The following is a 22,091-nucleotide window of genomic DNA, read 5'->3' on the forward strand; positions in this document are numbered from 1 at the left end:
GTTATGAAACATATACATATATATGTATATATATAAATACATACATATATTTATATATTAGATGATATATTATGTTTAAGGATGTTGGATGAATGTTATTGCTTTACTTTATGGAACAAGGCTTGGTTTATTGCTGAATAGAGAACCCATTATCCCGTGCAATTAGACCCTTAAAATCCTTCACGACAGCAATCCTCAGGTGTGCTGCCATGATTCGCTTTACATATATGACATATGATATATGATATTGTGAGTTATATGAGTTGTATCTTGTTATGTTTAATTCTGCAACATGGTCGTTTGGGTACTTCTCTTATTCTCCATTAGACGACAAGCTCCATGAAGGCAAGAGCTGTGTCTAATCTAAGCTTTATCTCTGCCATTTTCTAGAACTCTGCAATGCACCCAGTAAATATTTGTTGAATTTAGTTAAATGCTCTGCTCTTTAGTAATTTTTTTTTTTTTTGCTAAGATTGGATTTTAAAAAGCCCTTTATTCTGAATCCTTTATACAGGTATAACTGCAAGGTCACAAGGCCTTAATCAAACCAGAAAGGTCATTGGGGATTAGATAGTCTAAGGCTGAATGCCAAACTGCCTAGTAGACATTTTGGACTGGATGTGTTATAGACTCAACACAAGGCTGAATGCCTGTTTCTAGCAGAGAAGGAACTAGAATATAGAATTCCTCACTCACAAATCAGTGGTCTTTCTAAAGCATTGTATTGGATTTTGTTACTTTATCCTAGTGAATTGACTTTGGCTTCCACATCTGATCTTTTTTAATAAATTATTTGTTTTCAGTTTTCAACCATCACTTCCATAAGTCTTAAATTTTCTCCCCCTCCCTGCCCTCTTCCCTCCCCGAGATGGCATGCAGTCTTATATGGGTTCTACACATACATTCTGATTAAACACATTTTCACGTTCGTCGTGTTACACAGAAGAATTAAAAAGAAAGGGAGAAACCATGAGAGAAACCAAACCAGAACAAAATACGACACAAGAGAAAATAGGCTGCCTCATTCTGTGTTCCGATTCCATAGTTCTTTTCTCTGGCAATAGGTGACATTTTGCCTCAAGAGTCCTTTGAGAATGTTTTAAGTCCTTGCATGGCAAGAGATCATAAAAATGGGAAAAGGGCCCACATGTACAAAAATATTTATAGCAGCTCTCTTTGTGGTGGCCAAGAACTGGAAATTGAGGGGATGCCCATCCCCAATTGAGGGGAATAGCTGAATAAACTGTGGTATATGAATGTAATGGAATACTATTGTGCTATAAGAAATGATGAATAGGAAGACTTCAGAGAGGCCTGGAAGGATTTATATGAACTGACTTTCTTTTTTTTAACCAAATGCTATCTCTGAGCATGGCCTTTTAGGGTCAACCAGGGTGTGCTAGAACCAGCTTATACAAACTTGTGAGAGCTGATTGTTAAATTTTCAGTCAATTTTCAGTAAATGAGCATTTACACCTTGCAATAAGCAAATACTATTAACCAAGGCTTTATTTTTGCATGCTGTGGATTATCTAGACTTAGAAAAGTGATGACAAAAAAGTAATGCAGGTTTAATTTAGGAGTATGTCCCGTATGCCAGTTAGTAAAGATTTTCCAGCGTAGCACTGGGACTGGCACTCTGCCTTTTGTGTTCTGATCTGATCTCCTAATATGACACTTTCCTGTGTCCCTGTGCTTTTCTAATTTATATTCTATTGATCTGTGTGCCTGTTTTCTCTTCTGCTCTGTGCAGTAAGCTCCCTGAGTAGAGGAGAATCGATAGACTTCGTTAAGAACCAATAATATTCAACAAAGCATACAATTGTTGTTGATACAAAGATAGATATCACGGAGTTTAGATTCAGAAAGGGGAAGGGGGTGTGTGAAGAGGATAAGTCATTAAGATTTGGAGTGTGAGATAAAGACAAAGGAAGAGTCCAGGAAAAGAATATGAAACTCTGAAGAGGGAGAACTCACTTTCCTCAGTGGATTAGGAAAAGGTTCATAAAGAAGACTGGATCTTGAAGAAAAAGTGGACCTTCAGCAGATGCATATGGAGAGCACTGGCTGTGGGTATACCATGAACAAGAAGACACAGAGATTGTAGAAGGATGAGAAAGGAAAATTGATGGAGAATGGTCCATTTTGACTGGAATGTAAAACAACGGGTAATAATATGAGAAGGTAGGAAAGGTACTTGTAGATTCCAAGGTCTTGAATGCATAGGCCAGAAGTTTAAATTTCCCATTTAGCAATGGGAAACCACCAAAGAGGAGCATAAGTGCTTAATAAGCATTTGTTGAACTAATACCTTTTGTGTATTCTACCTCCTTGAAGGTTGCTGTAAATTGTATGATGATAATAATTCATATTAATATGGTTTTCTAATGTTTGCAAAGCACTTCTCTCACAATAATCTCAAGAAGTGCATAACCCACATTTTAAAGACAAGGCAACAAGCATTTATTAAGCACCTACTGTATACAGGGCCCTGTGCTAAGCACAAAGAATTTAAAAAAGGCAAAAGACAGTCCCTGCTCTTAAGGACCTCACAGTTTAAAGTGGAATCAACACACAATCAACTCTGTACATAGGCAGATACAGAGCACATTGGAGATGTGTGTGTGTGTGTGTGTGTGTGTGTGTGTGTGTGTGTGTTCATCCTTTGATGCTGAAAAAGACCAATCTCAGAGAGGAGGTGCTAGCCTCAGGCTTGAAGGAAGTCAGGGAAACCAGGAAGCAGAAGGGAAGAGTTTCAGATATAGGGTAAGCCATTGAAAATGCACAAAGCTCTCGTATGCAGAATGGCAAGGGGGTCAGTTTGACTGAATTATTGGGTACATGTTAGTACTGAAAAGATAGGGAGTATTGAAAAGTACTGAAAAGTTCAGGTTTTGAAGGGTTCTAAAAGTCAACAACAGGATTTTATATTTGATACTGGAGATAATAGAGAGCCACTGGAGGGTTATTGAATAGGAGGGTGATATGGTCAGACCTGTGCTTTGGGAAAATCACTTTGATAACTAAGTGGAAGATGAATTGGAGTGGAGAGAGAATTAAGATCCAGCATGCTATCACTATAGTCCAGGTGTGAGGCAATGAGGTCCTGGACCAGGGTGGATCCAGCGTTAGAAAAAAGAAGAGGTTCATAGACAAGATGTTCTGAAGACAGAGTCAACAGGACATGTCAAGAGATTTGGGGGGTGACACAGAGTGAGGAGTTGAGGATTATACCTAGGTTTTGAGAGGATGATGGTTATCCTCAATAGTAAGAGAGAAGCTTGGAAGAGAGGAGGCTCAGTTTTGGATTTGTTAAGTTAGAGATGTCTACAACACATGCAGTACAAAGGAGTGAGGACAGATCTAGACAAATAGATCAGGGAGTCATCTGCACAGAGAGGATTATGAAGTCAACAATGAGATCTCCAAGAGAAAGGAGAGAGAGAAGGAGAGAAGCTAAGGATACTGAGGCTCTGAAGGCAGAAGCAGCGATCACAAAGGTAGAATAAGTTTTCTGAGGAAGGATTCCCAGTCTGAGTCACTGATCATTCATTGTAACACTAGTTTGCTTGGCTCCCTCTTCTTAGAGTCTTGGCGGTGAGGCCTCATGCTTTTACGATGGTGATAGAAATGACACTGGGGTCCTGAGCCTTCCTGCAGACTAAATAGCTCACCTTTCTTATTCCCTTTGTCTTTCTATTATGGAAGAAAATCAAGTTGTCCTGGTACAGTTAACTTTCTGCAAAGGTATCTCTGCCCTTCTTCAGTTCGTTATTTGACAAGATTGGGCTGCAGGATGAGATCCAAATTTATTATTATTATTTTTTAAGGAATATAACCCTGGAAGTTTATTTGCTTTGCTTTGAGATTTGGAGATTCAGCCGCAGAGCTGCTCAAACAAGGAGAGGATATTTAGGTAAATACAAATGTGATGGGGACTGGTGCACTCACAGAGATTGTAGGAGAGCTCAGCTGATCCTTTACCCCATGGAAGAGATTACAGAGCTCACTTCCAGGAGAGTTCTGATGGTATGGAATTGAAGGGGAAAGGAAGGGGAAAGTCATGTCTGTAGCATCTACTATATGCCAGGTAACATGCCAAACACTTTACAAATATTATCTCCCTCCCAACAACCCTGTGAGGTAACTGCTATTATAATCCCTATTTTGCAGTTGGGAAAATGGAGGCAAACCAAAGTTAGGTTACTAGTGTACAGTTACACAGCTGGTAAATGTCTGAGACTGGGTTTGAACTCAGGTCTTTCCGACTTCAAAAACAGTGCTCTGTTCACTGAACTGCCTCTCATGGAAGTATCTCAGAGAGTCTATGGAGCACACGTAGACACCTTGTAACTGGTTCCAGTCTGCTTACTGCGTGGTTAGAGAATGGTTCTTCAGTTGGTTTCATGGCTAGAACTAGGGGCATTTCCAAAACTCCTTACAGTACGTCAGGCAATAAACATTTATTAAACACTTACTACGTGCCGTGACAGCCTTGGTCTAGTCTCCTCATTGTATTCTCTGATCTGGTGACTTGATGTCTTTGCTAACAGCATCTAGTGATAGACCACGCAGTACGGGGAGAGGCGTTAGGTCCTTCTCACCCTCAGGTCCGTGTGGTCCTGAGTAGCAGGCCTCACCTTGCATTTGTTGTTTTCTGTTTTTGGTGAAGGGATTCGAGAACAGGCATTCCAACATCCAGGTGTCAGGGTTTTGCATCCCCTTCAACATCAGTGTGCTGCAGGACAAGGAATAGCCTTCGAGACGGATTTTTGGGCCCAATTCAACAATTGCTGAGATGAGAATACATCCAGAAGTCATGCCACATCAGGATGTGATCTTGGTGGGACCAATGTCACATAAGAAGTGAGCTAAGTTTGAGCCCACACTTTCAAGAGCAAGGGTGGGACAGAGGAGTATGAGTGTGTGTGTGTGTGTGTGTGTGCACGCGCGCATGTGTGTGTGTGTTATGTATCCCCTTCCACCCAGGGACTGGTGCAGAAATGTTTGTCATTCTGTGATGGCTTTATCTTTGAAGCCAATTGTTCCTTTATAAAAGTTAATCAATGAGTTGTTGCTGTGTTTGTCCTTCCTTCTCTAAGAGGACCATGACATCAAGATGATGACATGACTTGTAGTTGACTTGGATTTGAGTGAGGGAGGGCCATGCAAGGTCACCAGCCTCACTTTCTCCTCCAGAGCCATCTGGGTCCAGTAGCCTGATATTCATCAGGACAGCTGGAGATGACCCAGGATGCAACGTGAGACCCTGGTCCTTCTAGGCTAAGTCTTATCACCTTCTCCCATTCAATGAATAGGCCTCTTTAAGTAGTTACTCAAGGGATGGTCTCTTTAAAAAAAAAAAATCAAACTAGGAGGGGAAGACCCTCAGTGCTCCTGGGTAAAAGAGAAACAATTACTATTTAGTAATCAATATTAAGTGGTTAAATGGAAGTGGGACTTCAGTCATAGGCTCCTAATAGTGGGAGACACAAAGGCAGTGAGGGATCAATGTAATAGCATTAGAAAGGAGACAACCTCAAGGCCATCAGGGAAATTTTTGCACCCTGAGGGGAAGATGTAGTAGGCCTAGCTCTTGGGAGAGTGAGGTCAGAGAATATTCACTGCATGAAATATTAATTAAGTCATAGCAATCATTCTAAGAACATGTTTTGTCCTTTTTCTCCTCAGTTGCAAAGATGGAGGTGGTTATCATCAGCTCTATCTTCCAACCCATGTGCTAGAGACAGGAAAGGGAAATATAATCTAGAATCCATTTAGCCCAACACATGGGGAGGTGTGGGAGTCAGCAATAGTCAGGTCAAAAGCAGATGCCAATTATGCTACAAAATCATTAAAATGTTTAGGGCAGCTCTTTTTGTGGTGGCAAAGCATCGGAACTTGAGGGGCTGTCCATCAATCAGGTAATGGCTAAACAAGTTATAGTATGTGGTTGTAATGGAATACTATTGCTATATAAGAAATGACAGAAAGTTTGATTCAGAAAAATCTGTAAAGACTTGTATAGAGTGATGCAGAGTGAAGGAAGCAGAACCAGGAGAACATCGTGTACAGTAGTAATAGCAATTCTGAATGACTTAGCTATTCTCAGAAATACAATGATCCAAGACAATTTCAAAGGACCAACGATAAAAAATACTATCCCTCTCCAGAGAAAGAACTGATAGAGTCTGAGAGCAGATGAAAGCATTCTATTTTTCACTTACTTTAATTTTTTTCATGGTTTTTTTTGCGGGGGGAGTCAATGTTTTCTTTCACAACCTGACTAATGTGGAATTATGGTTTGTATATTGCTCATGTATAACCTACATCAAATTGCTTACTGTCTTAGGGAGTGGGTAGGAGAGGGAAGGAGAGAATTGGGAACTCAAAGTTTAAAAAAATGTTAAAAATTATTTTTACAAGCAATTGAGAAAAAATTTTAAATAAATAGAAGTAAAAGCCAATAAAATGTAAATAAGTGAATAAAAACTAATAAAATAGCAAAACTATTTAAAAAAGAAAAGAAATATTATAGATCCTGTAGCTGTAATTTATAGATCTCGTAAACACAACCAAGAGATCCAAAAATGCAACCTAGAAGGAGAAAGTCGTTCTACAGCTACAAGCAGGTATTCAAAATAACAAAAAAGATACTCCATGAGGGCATAAATATTTGAAATGAATCAAGAGATTTAAAAAATGAAATAAAGATTCCAAAAGAAAGAACTGAAAGGAAAGTAAGTTTCTGTGAACAGAAAATGGTAAACATTATCCAAGTAAGAAGACTCTCTGGAAAACAGAATAGACTGTACAGAAACCAATGATTCCATGACAATGAGAAATATTAGAAACAAAATGAAAATATTGAAAACTAAAACAAAAAGCAAGCTATCTGACAGTAGCAATTAACTTGGAAACAGATTAAGAAGATGCAATTTTTAAGAACCATTTTACTTCCTAAAAAATCCTGGATGTGATATTTTAAGAAATCAAAAATGAAAACTTTTCCGATCTCTCAGAACCAGAAGTCAAAGTGAAAACAGAGTGATCCACCAATTGTCTATTGAAAGAAACTCCGAAAGGAGTGGTCTGAAGAATCTTAGAGCCAAAATTTAGAGCTTCCAGGACAAAGAAAAAAATATTGAAAACCTCCAGAAAGAAAGCTCAAGCACCAAGAAACCACAGTCAGAATCACACAAGATTTGTCAGATTCCACAAAACAGACATCATGGAATTCAATTTTCCAAAAGAGAAAAGAAATAGGATTAAAATCAAGAATAATTTACCTGCAAAACGGAGTATAATCACACATGAGAAAACATGCATCAATCAATTCCTGATTAAAGGGCCAGAGTAAATTTTGATGTGCACAATCAATCAGAATTTATTTAAGCACCTATGTGCCAGGCATTGTGCTAAGCACTGGGGATGCAAAGAAAGGCAAAAGATAGCCTCTGCTCTTGGGAAGTTCACAGTCTACTGGGGGAGACATTATAAAAAAAACACTATGTACAAACCAATTATATACAGCAGAAACTGGAGATATTCATCAGAGAGAAGGTATCAGAATGAAGAGAAATCAACAAAGGCTTCTGGAAGAAGATAGGATTTTTAGCAGAAACTTGAAGGGAGACAGGGATGATAGGTTGTAGAGATGAGGAAACAGAATTCCAGGGATGGGGGGTGGGGGACAGCCAGTGAAAATTCCTTAACTGGAGATGGAATGTCTAATGTGAGGGAAAGAAAAAACTAGAAAAGTACATGTATTTGAGCAATTAGGAGGGACCGTATGATGAGGGACTTCTAATAATAACTTCATAGGGTGGCAGGCATCAAGTGAAATGACATGTAAAGTGCTTTGCCAACCGTATGAATACTAGCTTTTAATGTTGTTGTGCCTTCATTTTTGAAGAGGACCGGTACCGTCATGACGTGATGTATGATGCCTTAACTTGCATTGAATTAGATTTAAGTGAGGCCAAATTGCACAAAGTCATAAGCCTTACTCTCTCTTCCAGTCATCAAAGTCCAGTGGCAAGACAAAAGCCCAAATGCCTGGCAATGGTCCAGGAGGCAGTGGATCACCTTGGCATCTTTGATGTCTGATCAAGCTCTAAGTGCTCCACTGAACCTGCCTCAGCTACCTTTGTAGCCATTAGAACAAATTATTCTCATCCACTCATTCTGCCAGGGTGAGTCTTCACATGCTTGAGGATAGACATCCCCCTAAAACACCAGAGCAAGTGTCCTTACAGAACTCTAATGTTTCCAAAGGATATTGAAGGAGTTAAATAAGACAAACAGAAGACCAGGGAGTGTGTTGATTCTGTTCTGATTGGTTTTAAGGAGGGAGTGAAAAGAAAAATTAAAAGCAGTAGTGTAGAAAGAGAAAGGAAAGTGTGTTAAAAGAATACACAGACACGATGGAAGGAAGGGGGAGCAGGCATCAAATGAACCTCATTCTTCTGAACTGGACAGAAGAGTTTTTAAGATGTGTAAGTGTGTAGAATATTTCAAACTCAATAGGTAAAGATGGAATAGTCAAATATAAAATAAAATAAACTTAGAGGATGGAACCTGAAGAGAGGATTAAATTAGAGAAAGAAAAAAAAGAACTTAAGATGGTAAAAAAGAAATTAAGATGGTACCTATGAATCAGGGAATGGCTGGACAAATTGTGCTTTATGAATGGAATGGATATTGTTACATTGTAACAAGTCGCAAAAGAGACATTTTTCGAGGAGCCTGGGAAGGTTTGTATGAGCTGATCCAGAGTGAAGAGAGAAGCTCCAAGAGAATAAATTAAATGAGAAAAAAAAAACGTGATAGCAACAATATAATAAAGAAATACAACTAAAAAAATTAAGGAGGGTGATCAAAGAATAGTGACCAAGCATGACTCCAGAGCATGAGGAGGAAGCATTCTGCCAGACAGAAGATTGACTCAAGGTGTAGTCCATCAGCAAGCATTTATTTAGTGCTTTCAATATGATAGGCTAAGTGTTGGGTATACAAAGAAAGCAAAGATGCGGCCCCTCCCCCCAAAGAATGCAATATGAAAATAAATATGTGTATGTGGATATATGCATACCTGCATAATAGAGATATGTATATATACCATACACATATATATGTGGAGACACACACAGTGTGTATACATGGTGTGACGAGGGAACTAGTAAGTCAATTAGGGAGGTGTGAAAAGATTTCTTTGTGGCAGTGAGGACTAGTCGGGGTTATATGACAAATTTGCAGTGGATCTCATCAGTAATTTTGTGACTCTTCAGCTCTGTTCAGCAGCCTAGGAATAGGAGTCAAGATAGAATCCAAGGTTGGGATTTAGCAAGGTATGATCAGTTATAGAAGACGGGAGATGGAGGGGTGAGGGGGAATGTATAGAGTGCAGTGTAGAGTTGAACTAATTCACCAAAGAGTTGAAATAGGGAAAGGAGGACAGTGTAGCCAAGGTAGGGGTGAGGGCCAGGAAAAACTAAGGGATGGAAGAGTTGGAGATCACATTGAGAATAAAGGATAAGCTTAAGACTTGCAATAAAGGGAGAAGTATGGGACGCTAAAATTAATGACCTTATAAAGGAATTTCAGAATTTATGAACGTAGAAATAGAACACTTGTAGGTGATGAAGCATTGTGGTCTAGCCATCTCTGTGTGTTGCTGAAGAGGAATGGAGGAACAGATCATGGGAACTGAATAAACTGAGAAACTGGGAAATTAAGGTGGTTGAGAAAGAATCAGTAAGTAGGTTGAAATCTCATAGCAAAAGTTATGGAGGAGAAAAAGACTATGAATCAGGTACTGAATTCGTGAAGGAAGAAGAGTGTCTGGGGATCCATAGATAATGGTCATGAAGATCATGAAGAAGGTTTGATGATAAATTTGGAATCCCAAAAAAGGGAAAGATGGTACAGAGGAAGAAGAGGGGAGCTCAGCAATGGGATAGAGGAGAATCTGAAAGTGTCAGCGGAGAACAAGGAGCATTGCAACATCCTCATTTCACCAGAGATTGAGGGTTATTAATAAAAATGCAACTAGTATTGGAAAGGGTGGCTTATTGTCAATAAGTTTCAATGAATGCCCCAAAATGGAAGGAGAAAGGAAATAATTTATAGAAGGTGCAGAAAGAGTCAAACATTTTCAGATATGGACACTGCAGATTTGTTGTGCTTGATCATGCTTGTATGTCACAATTATTTTTTTTGCAGTAGTGGCATTTGAGGAGGAGACAGCTAGCACTAGAGATGTCCTTTCCCCAAAAGAGAGTCATTGAAAGATTTTTTTTTAATACATGGCAAAAACAGAAGGAAATTCAGAAGGAAACAGACAAACAGGAGAAAAGACAGCTTTGATAAACGTTGAGTTTATTATGTATTTTTTTTAGAATAGCAAGCTGTACTGAATAGATACTTGCTGTTTTATATACAGTCCTTTTTATATTCTACTTTGTACATGAAAATGCTTTCTTTTTTGGTGTTTGTTAAGCTCAGCATAAAAAAGACCCCTCTAAAAGGCAACTCAACTCAGATTAAATGCTATGATGAATGGTCCCAGTGAACAGATAAAGAAATACTTGCCACCGCTCTGTAGAGCAAAATGTGTGTGTTGCGGGGGAGGACTTTACAGGTACACTGTAAGATACATATACTGTTGTTTGGTTGTAATTAACTTTTCTTAATTATAGAGATAGTTTTATTAGGGGGAAGGAGAGAGATATATTGGGTAATGTCTGTGTTACATAAGCAGCTAATCAGCAGCAATACTTTTTTAAAAAATAAATCATGAAAAAGTGAAAGGATTGAACAAGGTGTTCTCTAAGGTTCCTTGTGGATCTAAATTCTACAATCTGATTCCCCATTTCATCCTCTCCCAACAGATGGTAGCTAGAGTATACAGAAGGCTGCTGGCACCAGGGTTGAGGACTATAGAAGTAAATGGAAGCTCATTGGATAAAGATCAGGAGAAAGAATCCATATTGCCCCAAAGCCCACTAGAGGTCAACAAACTAGGAAGATGAGTTTGGACTCATCCAAGGGAGGCTGAACAGGCTAATAGTGAAACTGAAGTTCATACTATATGAGACAGTTCAAGGAATGGGGAACGTGAGTACGGAGAAGACTGAGGGGGAATATGATTAATGTCTTCCATGATTTTAAGGGCTGTCCTATGAAGAGAAATAAGGCTTGCCCAACTGGGAACAATGGATGGAATTTACAGAAAGACCAATTTCACCTCAAAATAAGAAAATATTTCTTAACCGTAAGAGCTGTCTGAAAGTGGAATAGGTTGAACTCAGGAAGTAAGGAGTTCCCTATCCCCCTGTAAGTTGTCTTCTAGCAGAGACTGGATGATAACTGTCTAGGATAACTGTAGAAGGGATTCCTGATCAGCGTAGGTTGAATTATAACCTCTGAGGTCCCTTCCAGTGTTAAGATTCTATACTTCTTTAGGAACAGTGCTGCAATCCAGTGGAAATCACTAGGTCAAGTACAATTTTCCCCAGTATTTCAAAGATATGACTCTTCTTTCTTCATGCTCTTGAGCCTGCCTCACTCCTCAGCTTGCCAAACATGCATTATTTTGACCTAAGAAGGTTTCCTGGGGAAAGACAGAGTAGTCCTTGGTTCCTCTGAGGGCTCAGAGAGGCTTTATCCAGTTACCAGAGTCCTCAGTGGCTTCCTTGTTCAGCACTGAGTGTAACAGGAAGCCTTTCCTCCACTTGGGGACCCTTTCCCCACTCCATAGGGGTGAATGGCCAGCTTTGTGACTTCACAAGGCATGACCTCTGTGACAGGCAGGGTCCTGATGGACATGGTAGCTGGCCTCCAGGAGGGTGGGGATGACCGTCAGCTGGCAACATGTGAAACATCATAGAGCCTGCCCCTGGAGGGAGTACTTGTGAGCCTGCCCCACCACGGTAAGAGAAGATGACATCCCTTCCCATCCAAAGAACCCCTGAGAAAGGGAGAAAGCTTGATCTAACCTCTCCCTAGGCTCTAGCACATAGACATTACCCTTCAGTTATCCATGGTTGTTATCCATCATTGGCTTTCAGTAGTTATGTCCTCCTTTCTGTCCAGCTCTCTGCTCAACCACCTACCTGAAAAGACAGGTCTTTAGGAAGCCCATGGTGCTGTTAGCCATTAGATATGAAAGCTAGTCATGGCTAAGGGATATCCTACTAGGCCTTATTAGGCACTTAGAGCCAAGAGTGAGCACTTGCCCTTCTGCATCTGTCTCTCCAGTCCATACCTTTGTGCCTAGTAGGTCCACTATGACTGTAATGTGGAGAGTTGCCCTCTCTACCCGTTGCCCATGCCTATTCTTATTATGACATCATAGATGACCTGTTGAGCAGCCCCCCAGGGGAGTTTCTGACATTCACCATCATGGCTCCCACTCAGGCTGCAGCAGAAGGAATGTGTCCCAGGGGAGCCTGGGAAGGGGACTCCTTCTCTGGGGGTCTTTTCCTGAAGGAAAGGGAGTAACAGCTCTGGGAAGTCATCCAAACCTACTTCCCACTTTGGTCTTAAGCAATCTCATTGAGGCCCATGCCAGCATATACTACCATTCCAGGTGACTTTATAACTCTGGTGCAAGGACGATGGACTTAATTCAGCTCCTTTGAGGACTTAAAAGGAAAGTATTTTGTCTTCTTGTCTCCTGTTCTAAAATCAGAGCCTTCTGGGACCAGGTTCTGGCTTCAAGAAGTCCTCATTTTCCAACCTTGAAATGGGTTTAACTGTGTCTTTGCCTTAATCTCTGGCACTCAGCTTTTTCTTCCAAGAAGATCAAATTCATTTGTGGGCACAGTCAATTCACCATGAACTAACTGTAGTCCTAGAAAGGAAAGCTCATGGACAAAAGCCACAGCTAAATTTGTGGTGGTAAGAACATGAACTTGGAGTCAGGAGGTGTGGATTTGAATTATAGTTCTGACATTAGCTGTATGAGTTTGGGCAAATCATCTCACCCTCTGAGCAACAAGGTATTCATCTGTAAAATGGATGATAATGTCTGTAATACCTACGTGGGGAATACTCTTGGGGGTTGGGGTGGGGGGGTGGAGAATGGCTTATAAATTTCAAAGCACCATAAAAATGATAGGATTTGGAGCAAGAGATCATCTAGTCTAATAATGCTCTTAGATTTTTGCTGTTCTGTAGCACTGTCCAACTCTTTGTGACCCCATTTGGGGTTTACTTGGCAAAGAAACTGGAAAGGTTTGCCATTTGCTTTTCTAGCTCATTTTACAGATAAGGAAACCAAGGCAAATAAGGTTAGGTGACTTGCCTGGGATCTCACAGCTAGTAAGTGACTGAGGCCAGATTTGAACTCAGGAAAATGAGGCCTTTGCATTCTATCCACTGCGCCATCCTGCTGCCCCAATCCTCTCAGATCACACATGAGGAAAACAAAACCGAAGAAGGTTATAGAGAGTAAACTCATTCAAGTCATCATTACCAAACTTTAGTTTATCCAATAAAAGAAATTCTAGTTATTCCCTTGAAGGAAAGTAGCATTAATATAGAGAATTTCCAAATAATTTCTGTTTATCCTTGTAATGTATTAAAATTGTTTTTTAAATTTTCCTCCCTGCCTCCGGCTTAGGTCGGAAGAGTGAGGATGCACGGACAGGATCAGTATACAAGAGAGAGAAAGGCAGAAGTGTTCTAGGGCCATGGTTGGGCAAGCTAAGTTTTCAATGGCCTTGAACAAAAGTGAATCCACAGGGAGATAATTGAGAACTGGCTATAGTTTCAGCCTGCTTTCCCACTAAGCATTTTCCACAGCTGCCAATAAAGGGAATCTCCTTCTGATCTCCCTTCTTTTCTGGGTCAGCAGTGATTTAACTAAGAGGGAAGAATGGAAGAGAAAAAAAGAAAGAGCCCCAATAATGCACAAATATCTTTCTTAGCTGCAAGTTGACTACATGGCCTGCCTTATTCATCTCAAAACCCACTGGAACTAGGGGAGATTTCATTCTCCCTGTTTTGGACGAGAATAAACTGAGGACCTGAAGGATTAAATGAGCAGCTTCCCTTAGTGAGCCAGTAGTTGGGCACTGACAAAGCAGAGATTTCCACTGAGCATTAAGGGTTCTAAATCTGGGAACAAAAGCCAATGGATCTCCCCTATCCATTGGAGATGGGTGATCTGACCATAAGTGGGGTGGGAAGAAGAAGAGAGGGGATGTTGAGGATTAGTAGGGCTAAGAAAGCTGAGGTATTTGTGAGAGAGGTTGGGCTTGGTCCCAAAGCTTAGGGTCAATCTGGATAAATGGGATCTTTTGAGTCCCAGAGGACTACAGAGGCAAGGGATCCCTCTCCTCTTGACCTCACACGAAGGGGAAGATCTGCTTTTTGTAAGAATTATGGCCATTTCTGGGTATCACACTTTAGCAGTGAAATTGGAAAGCTCAAGAAGAGGAGGGCACAAGGGAAAAATCACCCTAGATAAGACCTGAGTATGTGGAGCTTGCAGAAGGGAAGACCTAAGGGAAGCAAAAAACAGTATCACAGAGTGGAAAAAACACTGGATTTGGAGTTAGAGAACCTACAAACACTAATCTTGGGCAAGTCATTTCCTTTCCTCTTGGCTTCATTTTGATAATCTGCAAAATGAGGGGCTTGGACTAGATGATCTCTAAGGATCTAGAGATCCTAGAACCCTAAGGATTTGAGAAGCTGGATTCAAAGCCTTCGGTTTAGATCCGAAGGACAGAGTTAGGAACAATGAAAAGTTATATGAAGAACAGATTTAACTTTGTGAAGAAAAATTCTAAGAAAGAGAACTGTCCAGAAGGAGAAAGCAGAGAAAGGGAAACTCATTAGGAAGTAATGAACATTCCTTCCTCTCCAGATGTCTCCAAAGTGGGACCACTTTCTTGATGGTACGTTGTGGAGGGAATTGCTCCTCTGTCACGCTGGATTAGATGAATTTCTAACAGAGATTCTATGAAGCCGAGGTCAGAAATCAGGAGGAGAAAGGTTTAAAGGAAATCTCTGGCAGTTCACCTAGAACCCCCTTCCCAGCTCCCTGAGGAGGGTGGGGTGGAAGTGGGAGCAGGAACGAGAAAACAACAGTTAGCATACAGTTCCTTACTTCTTGAAAGGAAATGTACTTGGCCATGTAATGTCCCAGGCACTAAACACAAATAGCTTGTCCATCTACTGCTCCTCTCTTTCTAGATGGATGGAGGGACTGATTTATTGGTCATAACACTAGAAAGAATCTGTCTTCTTCTGGCTTAGATTTGCAAAGGCAGGATTGTTTATGGGAGCTGAGAAGTGTGAGCAGCTGGGAAGTCTTGTTTTATGAAAAGCAGACAGGACCCTTGATGAATGTGGTCTCCTCCCCCTTGCATACCCTTCTTCCCCCTACCTTAGTTGGGCTGAAGAGCTTCCTGGACAGTGAGGGAATTGCTATGGGAAAAAAGCCAGACTGGGGGCTCCTAGACTCTTGATCTGACTGTCACTAATATTCTTTGTGATTGATCTTAGGTAAGTCCCTTTCCCTCTCTGTGTTTCAGTTATTCCATGAGTAACTGATGAGGGGATAGGGTGAGGTGGTCTAGAGTCCCTTCCCTCACCTCTGCCTTTTAGCTTCCTTCAAAGTATAGCTCATGCTTTCTCTGGTCCCCACAGTTACCAGTGTTTCCCTTTCCCCATCCCTGAAAACTTAACTTGTATTGACTTTTATATGTTGTATATTTGAGAGGTGGCATGGCATAAAGGGTAGCCTCAGCATCAGGAGGACTTGGGTTCATATGTGTGTACACACATGTTTGTGTGCATGTGTACATATGTATATGCACACATGTATACATATATGCATGCGACTGTGTATTGTGTATATGTGCACACATGTGTATGTATAAAAATATGTATGTGTATATGTATATACTAGGAGAGGCCAGGCAATACCCTTCCCTCCCCATCCTAAGTTGGAGGGTATAGAGATCTGACTTGTTAAAAGAATTTCTTCATTAGGAGTTCCCTACACCCCCCCAAAAGCTATTTTATATTCACTTACAAGTGAACATCTTATTTTTCCTGATAGAATGCAAAATCTATTACAAGGAATATTTTGATTTTGTCCCCCATTCCACAGTAGGCTTTCAGTGGAGGCTTTATTGATTAGGCAGTCCTATTGTAGAATGAATGAGGATGGGTAAGACACAGTCCTTGCACTCTGGGAGACCACAGTTCCAGTAGGGGAGATATGTAATGAACGTATGTCAGTCAGTCAGCAAACATTGCTAAGCACCTTACTATATGTCAGATGCTGTGCTAAGTTCTGGAGATACAAAGAAAGGTGTTTACAGTCTCTGCCCTCAGCAAGCTTATATTCTTTTTTTTTTTTTATTTTGTAATGTTTAACAATCACTGCCATACAATTGTGATTTTTATCCCCCCCACCTACCCCCCACTCCCCCCCTCCCTCCCCACGACTGCGTACAATTCTGTATAGATTCTACATATACTTTCCTATCGAGTATATTTTCACTATAGTCATGCTAGCAAGCTTATATTCTTATGAGGGAGATGACATGCGAATGGCTACATGCAAATAAGATACATATGGAGCAGAAGGAAGATTATCTCAAAGGGAAGGCAAGAATGGCCGGGAAATGCCTCCTACATTCATATCCTCATCATGCAAAATAAAATGTAATAAATGCGTGAAAGGTGCAAATGTGGTGCTAACGAAGTAGAGAGGAGGAAGCGTGCTTGTCTGCCTGAGATAGATAAGGGAAAACTTTCAGAAGGAGGCAGCCTTTGAGGTGCGCCTTCAGAGACTTCCAATAGCCAGAAAGCGTCACAAGAAGATAGTTCAGGAGTGCAGTGAGTAGTCATAGAAGTTTGAAAACAGACTGTTTTCTAACAGTGAACAATCCAGTTTCGCTGAAGAGCAGAATAGATAAGGGGCAGCTGGGTCTTGTTCAGTTGTGAGTAATGTATGACTCTTCATGACCCCATTTGGGGCTTTCTTGACAAAGACACGGGAGTGGTTTGCCATTTCCTTCTCCAGCTCATTTTACAAATGAGGAAACTGAGGCAAGAGGGTCCAATGACTTACCCAGGGTCAAACAGTTAGTTAAGTACCTGAGGGCAGATTTGAACTCAGGTCTTTTTTACTCCAGCACCGGTGCTCTATCCACTGCATCCCCTAGCTGCTTCGATCACCCGACCTGGAGTCAGACTCACCTTCCTGAGTTCAAATCTGGTCTCAGACACTTAGTAGCTGAACTACCCTGGGCAAGTCACTGAACCCAGTTTGCCTCAGTTTCCTCATCTGGAAAATGAGCTGGAGAAGGAAATGGCAAACCATTCCAATATCTTTGTCAAAAAAATAAAAACAAAAAACCAAAACAGGGTCACGAAGAGTCAGACATGATTGAAAAAAAAAATGACTGAACAACAAAATATATGAAGGGGAGTAGTGGGAGATGAGGCTGGAAAGGTAAGCTGGAGCCAGACTATGTCATGCTAAGGACTTTGGACTTGCCTCAATAGTCAGTTTGGAGACACTAAAGCTCAATGAGCAAGGAAGGAATGAGAGGAGAAACTGATGGTAGGGAGGTCAAGCAATGAGGCTTTTAGAAGAAAGGCAAGGAAGGCCTGAAATTGGGTGGCAGCGGTGGAAGACGGAAGGTTCTAAAGATACCAAGGAAGCAGAATCAGTAAGATTCTGTTTGTATGTGGGAGGTTAGAGAAAGGAAAGAGTCCAACATCAATTCTAGTTGTCTACTTAGAACTGGGAGGTAGGAGGACCAGGAAATGGAGAGGAGGGCACGCTTACAAGGGAGGAAAGACAATTAGTTCCATCTGGAGCATGTCAAGTTTGAAGCAGTGGCAGGTCCCCAGGTAGAGGCGGATAGCTGTCAGTGTCCTTCCTGGTTCTATGTCAAAGGGATGACTGGCCTGGGTCCCTCCATGGAGAAATCTCTCTTGTGTGAATAGCTGGGGTAAACTGAGCTTACCTTGAGCCTCCTAACCACAGCAAAGGGTTAAAGTCTGAGTGACATGCTGATTTCCTTTGCCTCTGGGCCAGGGTCTCCAGAGGCAGGTCCGGAAATTGGCCTGGGATGAAATGGCCTGAGGTATTGAATTTCTTCTCTTCGGGTCCTATTACTTCTCAGGCCCCAGACCAGGGACTAGAAAGGACTCTGCAGCTGTGGCTAGTTCTAATGCCTGTTATTTTAGCTGTTAAAATGTAGAGAGGCAGAAAAATGTAGGAGGGAGGAGGGTGATTAACTGTCTAGAAGGTTTACTCTGCCTGACTGCTTAGTCAAGGGAGTTGAGAAAGGAAATTCAGAACCTAGATAATGGAACATGGGGAGTTCAATTAATAAACATTTCTTAAGTGCCTCCACTAAAGCCATACTCAGAAATGTCATCATGGAGATGACCCTGTTTTCTCAAGGGCTATTCCAGCTCTTGCAGGCCTGAAGAAGCTAGGTACAGTATGCCCTGATGAGCTGTCTATGTGGCAGCCTAGCCAAGTTCTGAACCACCCAAATGGCCAGAGGTTGAGGAATTTTTTGGTCACAGCAATGCAGCCATACCCAAAGACCTTTTATTAGGCCATAGAGGAGTTAGGATTTGTACTGGTGAAGTAGCACCCAACAATGTACTAGTGAATGTCTAATAACCAGCTCTTGGGGAAATGTGGCATTTTATATTTAGTTTACGTATTTTAGCATTTTCTCCATCACTTTTTAAACTCTGGTCAGTCAACAAAACAATACATCAAGCCTTATTTGATAGCATTTGCTGATTTCTGAGCTACAAAATGCTCATACAGAGAAACTGAACAATCAGCTCAGCTGACTGCCAGGACTCCTGGGCATTCACACACACACAGATGTACACACACACACACACACACTCACACACACATACACACACATACACACACACAGACACATACACACATACATACACACATGCAAGCACACACATACACACACAAACACAGACACACACACACTCACACATACACACACATACTCACACACACACTCACACACATACACACACACACACACACACACACACACACACACACACACACACACACACACACACACCCCTCCAGGTGAAATCACCAGTCACTAAAGTTTTGAGAGAACAACTTGCCAAGTACAAAAACCTACTAGGAATTGTGGGAGATGCAACAATAAAAAAGGACACACAGCCCCAGTCCTCAAAGCTTACGCTTTAATGGGATAAAGGGAGGACGCTATCAGAGAATCGTAAGAGCCAGGGACCAAGGAGAGCAAACAAAAAACCATGAGAAATTTGTAGAAGTAAAAAATGGTCTCAGCTGGAGAAAGAAGAATGCAAGGGAAGAATTCCCAGAGGATTTAGCATCAGACTTAGGTCTTGGAAGGAGGGAAGAGAGAACTACAATACAACTTCTCCTCCCACCCCCTCCCCCCAAAAAACAGATAATGAGGAAAACCAAGGGCTCTTAACCTTTTCTGTGTCACGGACCCCTTGGGTAATCCAGTGAAACCCATGGACCCCTGCTCAGGATAATGCTCTTAAATGCACAAAAGAAAACGCATAGGATTACAAAGGAAACCAATCATGTTGAGAAATAATTAAAAAAAGAAACAACCTTCATGGACTCCAGGTTCAGAACTCTCAACTTAAGGGAAATGAATCCTAGGAATGGAAACAGCATGAACACAATCATTTCCCTTAAACTGGAAGAGAACAAGACAAGAACTGCGTGGGGTACAGTAGTCCTAGTTTCTCTCCTATGCTCCAAATCTGCATCGTCTTTTGGGCTTTTCTGAGTGTGTTTGTCCTTTAGGTATCTTAAACTCAACATTTTCTACTTTTTAAAAAAAAATTATTTTAGTATTTTATTTTCCCTAATTACATATATAAATAATTTTTAACATTAAAACAAAGGTGAGTTCCAAATTCTCTTTTTCCTTCCCCTCTCCCTTCATTGAGAAGGTAAGCAATTTGGTATAGGTTTTACATGTGTAGTCGTATAAAACATATTTCCATATTAGTCATGTTGTGAAAGAAAACACAGGCAAATAAAAAACCCAAAGAAAAATACAATAAAAGTGTGCTTCAATCTGTGTTCAGAATCCATCAGTTCTTCCTCTGGAGATGGGATAGCATTTTTTTTCTCAGAAATTTTTAAAATTAAATTTATAACATTCATTTTCACAAGATTTTGAGTTCCAAATTATCTCCCCATCTCTCCCCTCCCCTCACCCAAGACACTATGCATTCTGATTACCCCTTCCCCCAATCTGCCCTCCCTTCTATCACACCCCTCCCTTCCCTTATCACCATCTTCTCTCTTTTCTTATAGGGCAAGATAGATTTCTATACCCCATCACCTGTATTTCTTATTTCTCAGTTGCATGCAAAAACAATTCTCAACATTCATTCCTAAAACTCTGTGTTCCAACTTCTCTCCCTTCCTCCCTCCCCAACCATCCCCACTGAGAAGGCAAGCAATTCTATATAGGCTATACATGTATAGTTATGCAAAAGACTTCCATAATAGTAATGTTGTGAAAGACTAACTATATTTCTCTCCATCCTATCCTGCCCCTCATTTATTCTATTCTCTCTTTTGATCTTGTCCCTCCCCTAAAGTGTTTACTTCTAATTATTCCCTCCTCCTATTTGCCTTCCCTTCTATCATCCCCCCCACACCCCACTTATCCCCTTCTCCCCTACTTTCCTGTAGCATAAAATAGATTTTCATACCAAATTGAGTGTGCATGTTATTGCCTTCTTAAGCCAAATGTAATGAGAATAAGTTTCACTTTTTCCCTTTCACCTCCCCCACTGAAAAAACTTTTTCTTGCCTTTTTTATGAGAGACACTTTGTCCCATTTCATTTCTCCCTTTCTCCTCCCAATGTATTCCTCTCTCAGCCCTTAATTTTATGTTTTTAGATATCATCCCTTCCTATTCAACTCACCCTGTGCCCTTTATCGATATGTATATAATCCCTCTAATTACCCAAATACTGAGAAAAGACTCAAGAGTTACAAATATTATCTTTCCATATAGGAATGTAAACAGTTCAACTTTAGTAAATCCCTTATGATTTCTCTTTCCTGTTTATCTTTTCATGCTTCTCTTGATTCTTGTGTTTGAACATCAAATTTTCTATTCAGCTCTGGTCTTTTCATCAAGAATGCTTGAAAGTCCTCTGTTTCATTGAATAACCATCTTTTCTGCTGAAGTGTTATACTCAGTTTTGTTGGGTAGGTGATTCTTGGTTTTAATCCTAGCTCCTTTGACTTCTAGAATATCATATTCCAAGCTTTCTGATCTCATAATGTAGAAACTGCCATATCTTGTGTTATCCTGATTGTAATTCCACAATACTCTAATTGTTTCTTTATGACTGCTTGCAATATTTTCTCCTCAACCTGGGAACTCTGGAATTTGGCTACAATATTCCTAGGAGCTTTTCTTTTCAGATCTCTTTCAGGAGATGATTGACCGATTCTTTCAATATCCCTCTGGTTCTAGAATATCAGAGCAATTTTCCTTGATAATTTCATGAAAGATGATGTCTAAGATCTTTTTTTGATCATGGCTTTCAGGTGGTCCCATAATTTTTAAATTGTCTCTCCTGGATCTATTTTCCAGATCAATTGTTTTTCCAATGAGATATTTCACATTGGCTTCTATTTTTTCATTCTTTGGGTTTTGTTTTTTAATTTCTTGGTTTCTCATAAAGTCATTGGCTTCCATCTGCTCCATGAGCTTTTGAACCTCCTTTTCCATTTGGCTAATTCTGCTTTTTAAAGCATTCTTCTCCTCATTGGTTTTTTGGACCTCTTTTGCCATTTGGGTTAATTTATTTTTATAGGTGTTATTTTCTTCAGTGTTTTTTTGGGTCTCCTTTAGCAAGCTTGATGTTCATGATTTTCTTGCATCACTCTCATTTCTCTTCCCAATTTTTCCTCCACCTCTCTTACTTGATTTTCAAAATCCTTTTTGAGCTCTTCCATGACCTGAGACCATTGCATATTTTTTTTTTGGAGGTTTTGGATGTAGAAGCCTTGACTTTTCTG

General features: G+C 40.5%; 1 protein-coding gene across 6 annotated transcripts in view; it reads left to right on the top strand.

Moving 5' to 3' along the window:
- The first annotated feature begins 12,384 nt into the window (after positions 1 to 12,384).
- DCAF1 (DDB1 and CUL4 associated factor 1) overlaps positions 12,385 to 22,091 on the top strand; it is a 102,822-nt gene continuing 93,115 nt past the window's right edge. For all 6 annotated transcript variants that reach the window (XM_072650430.1, XM_072650432.1, XM_072650436.1 and 3 more), the window contains exon 1: positions 12,385 to 13,004. The gene's annotated coding sequence lies outside the window, so the exon portion shown is untranslated. The remainder of the gene's footprint in view (positions 13,005 to 22,091) is intronic.

The sequence above is a fragment of the Notamacropus eugenii genome, chromosome 1 (genome assembly GCF_028372415.1).
Source record: "Notamacropus eugenii isolate mMacEug1 chromosome 1, mMacEug1.pri_v2, whole genome shotgun sequence".
In the NCBI taxonomy this organism is placed as follows: domain Eukaryota; kingdom Metazoa; phylum Chordata; class Mammalia; order Diprotodontia; family Macropodidae; genus Notamacropus; species Notamacropus eugenii.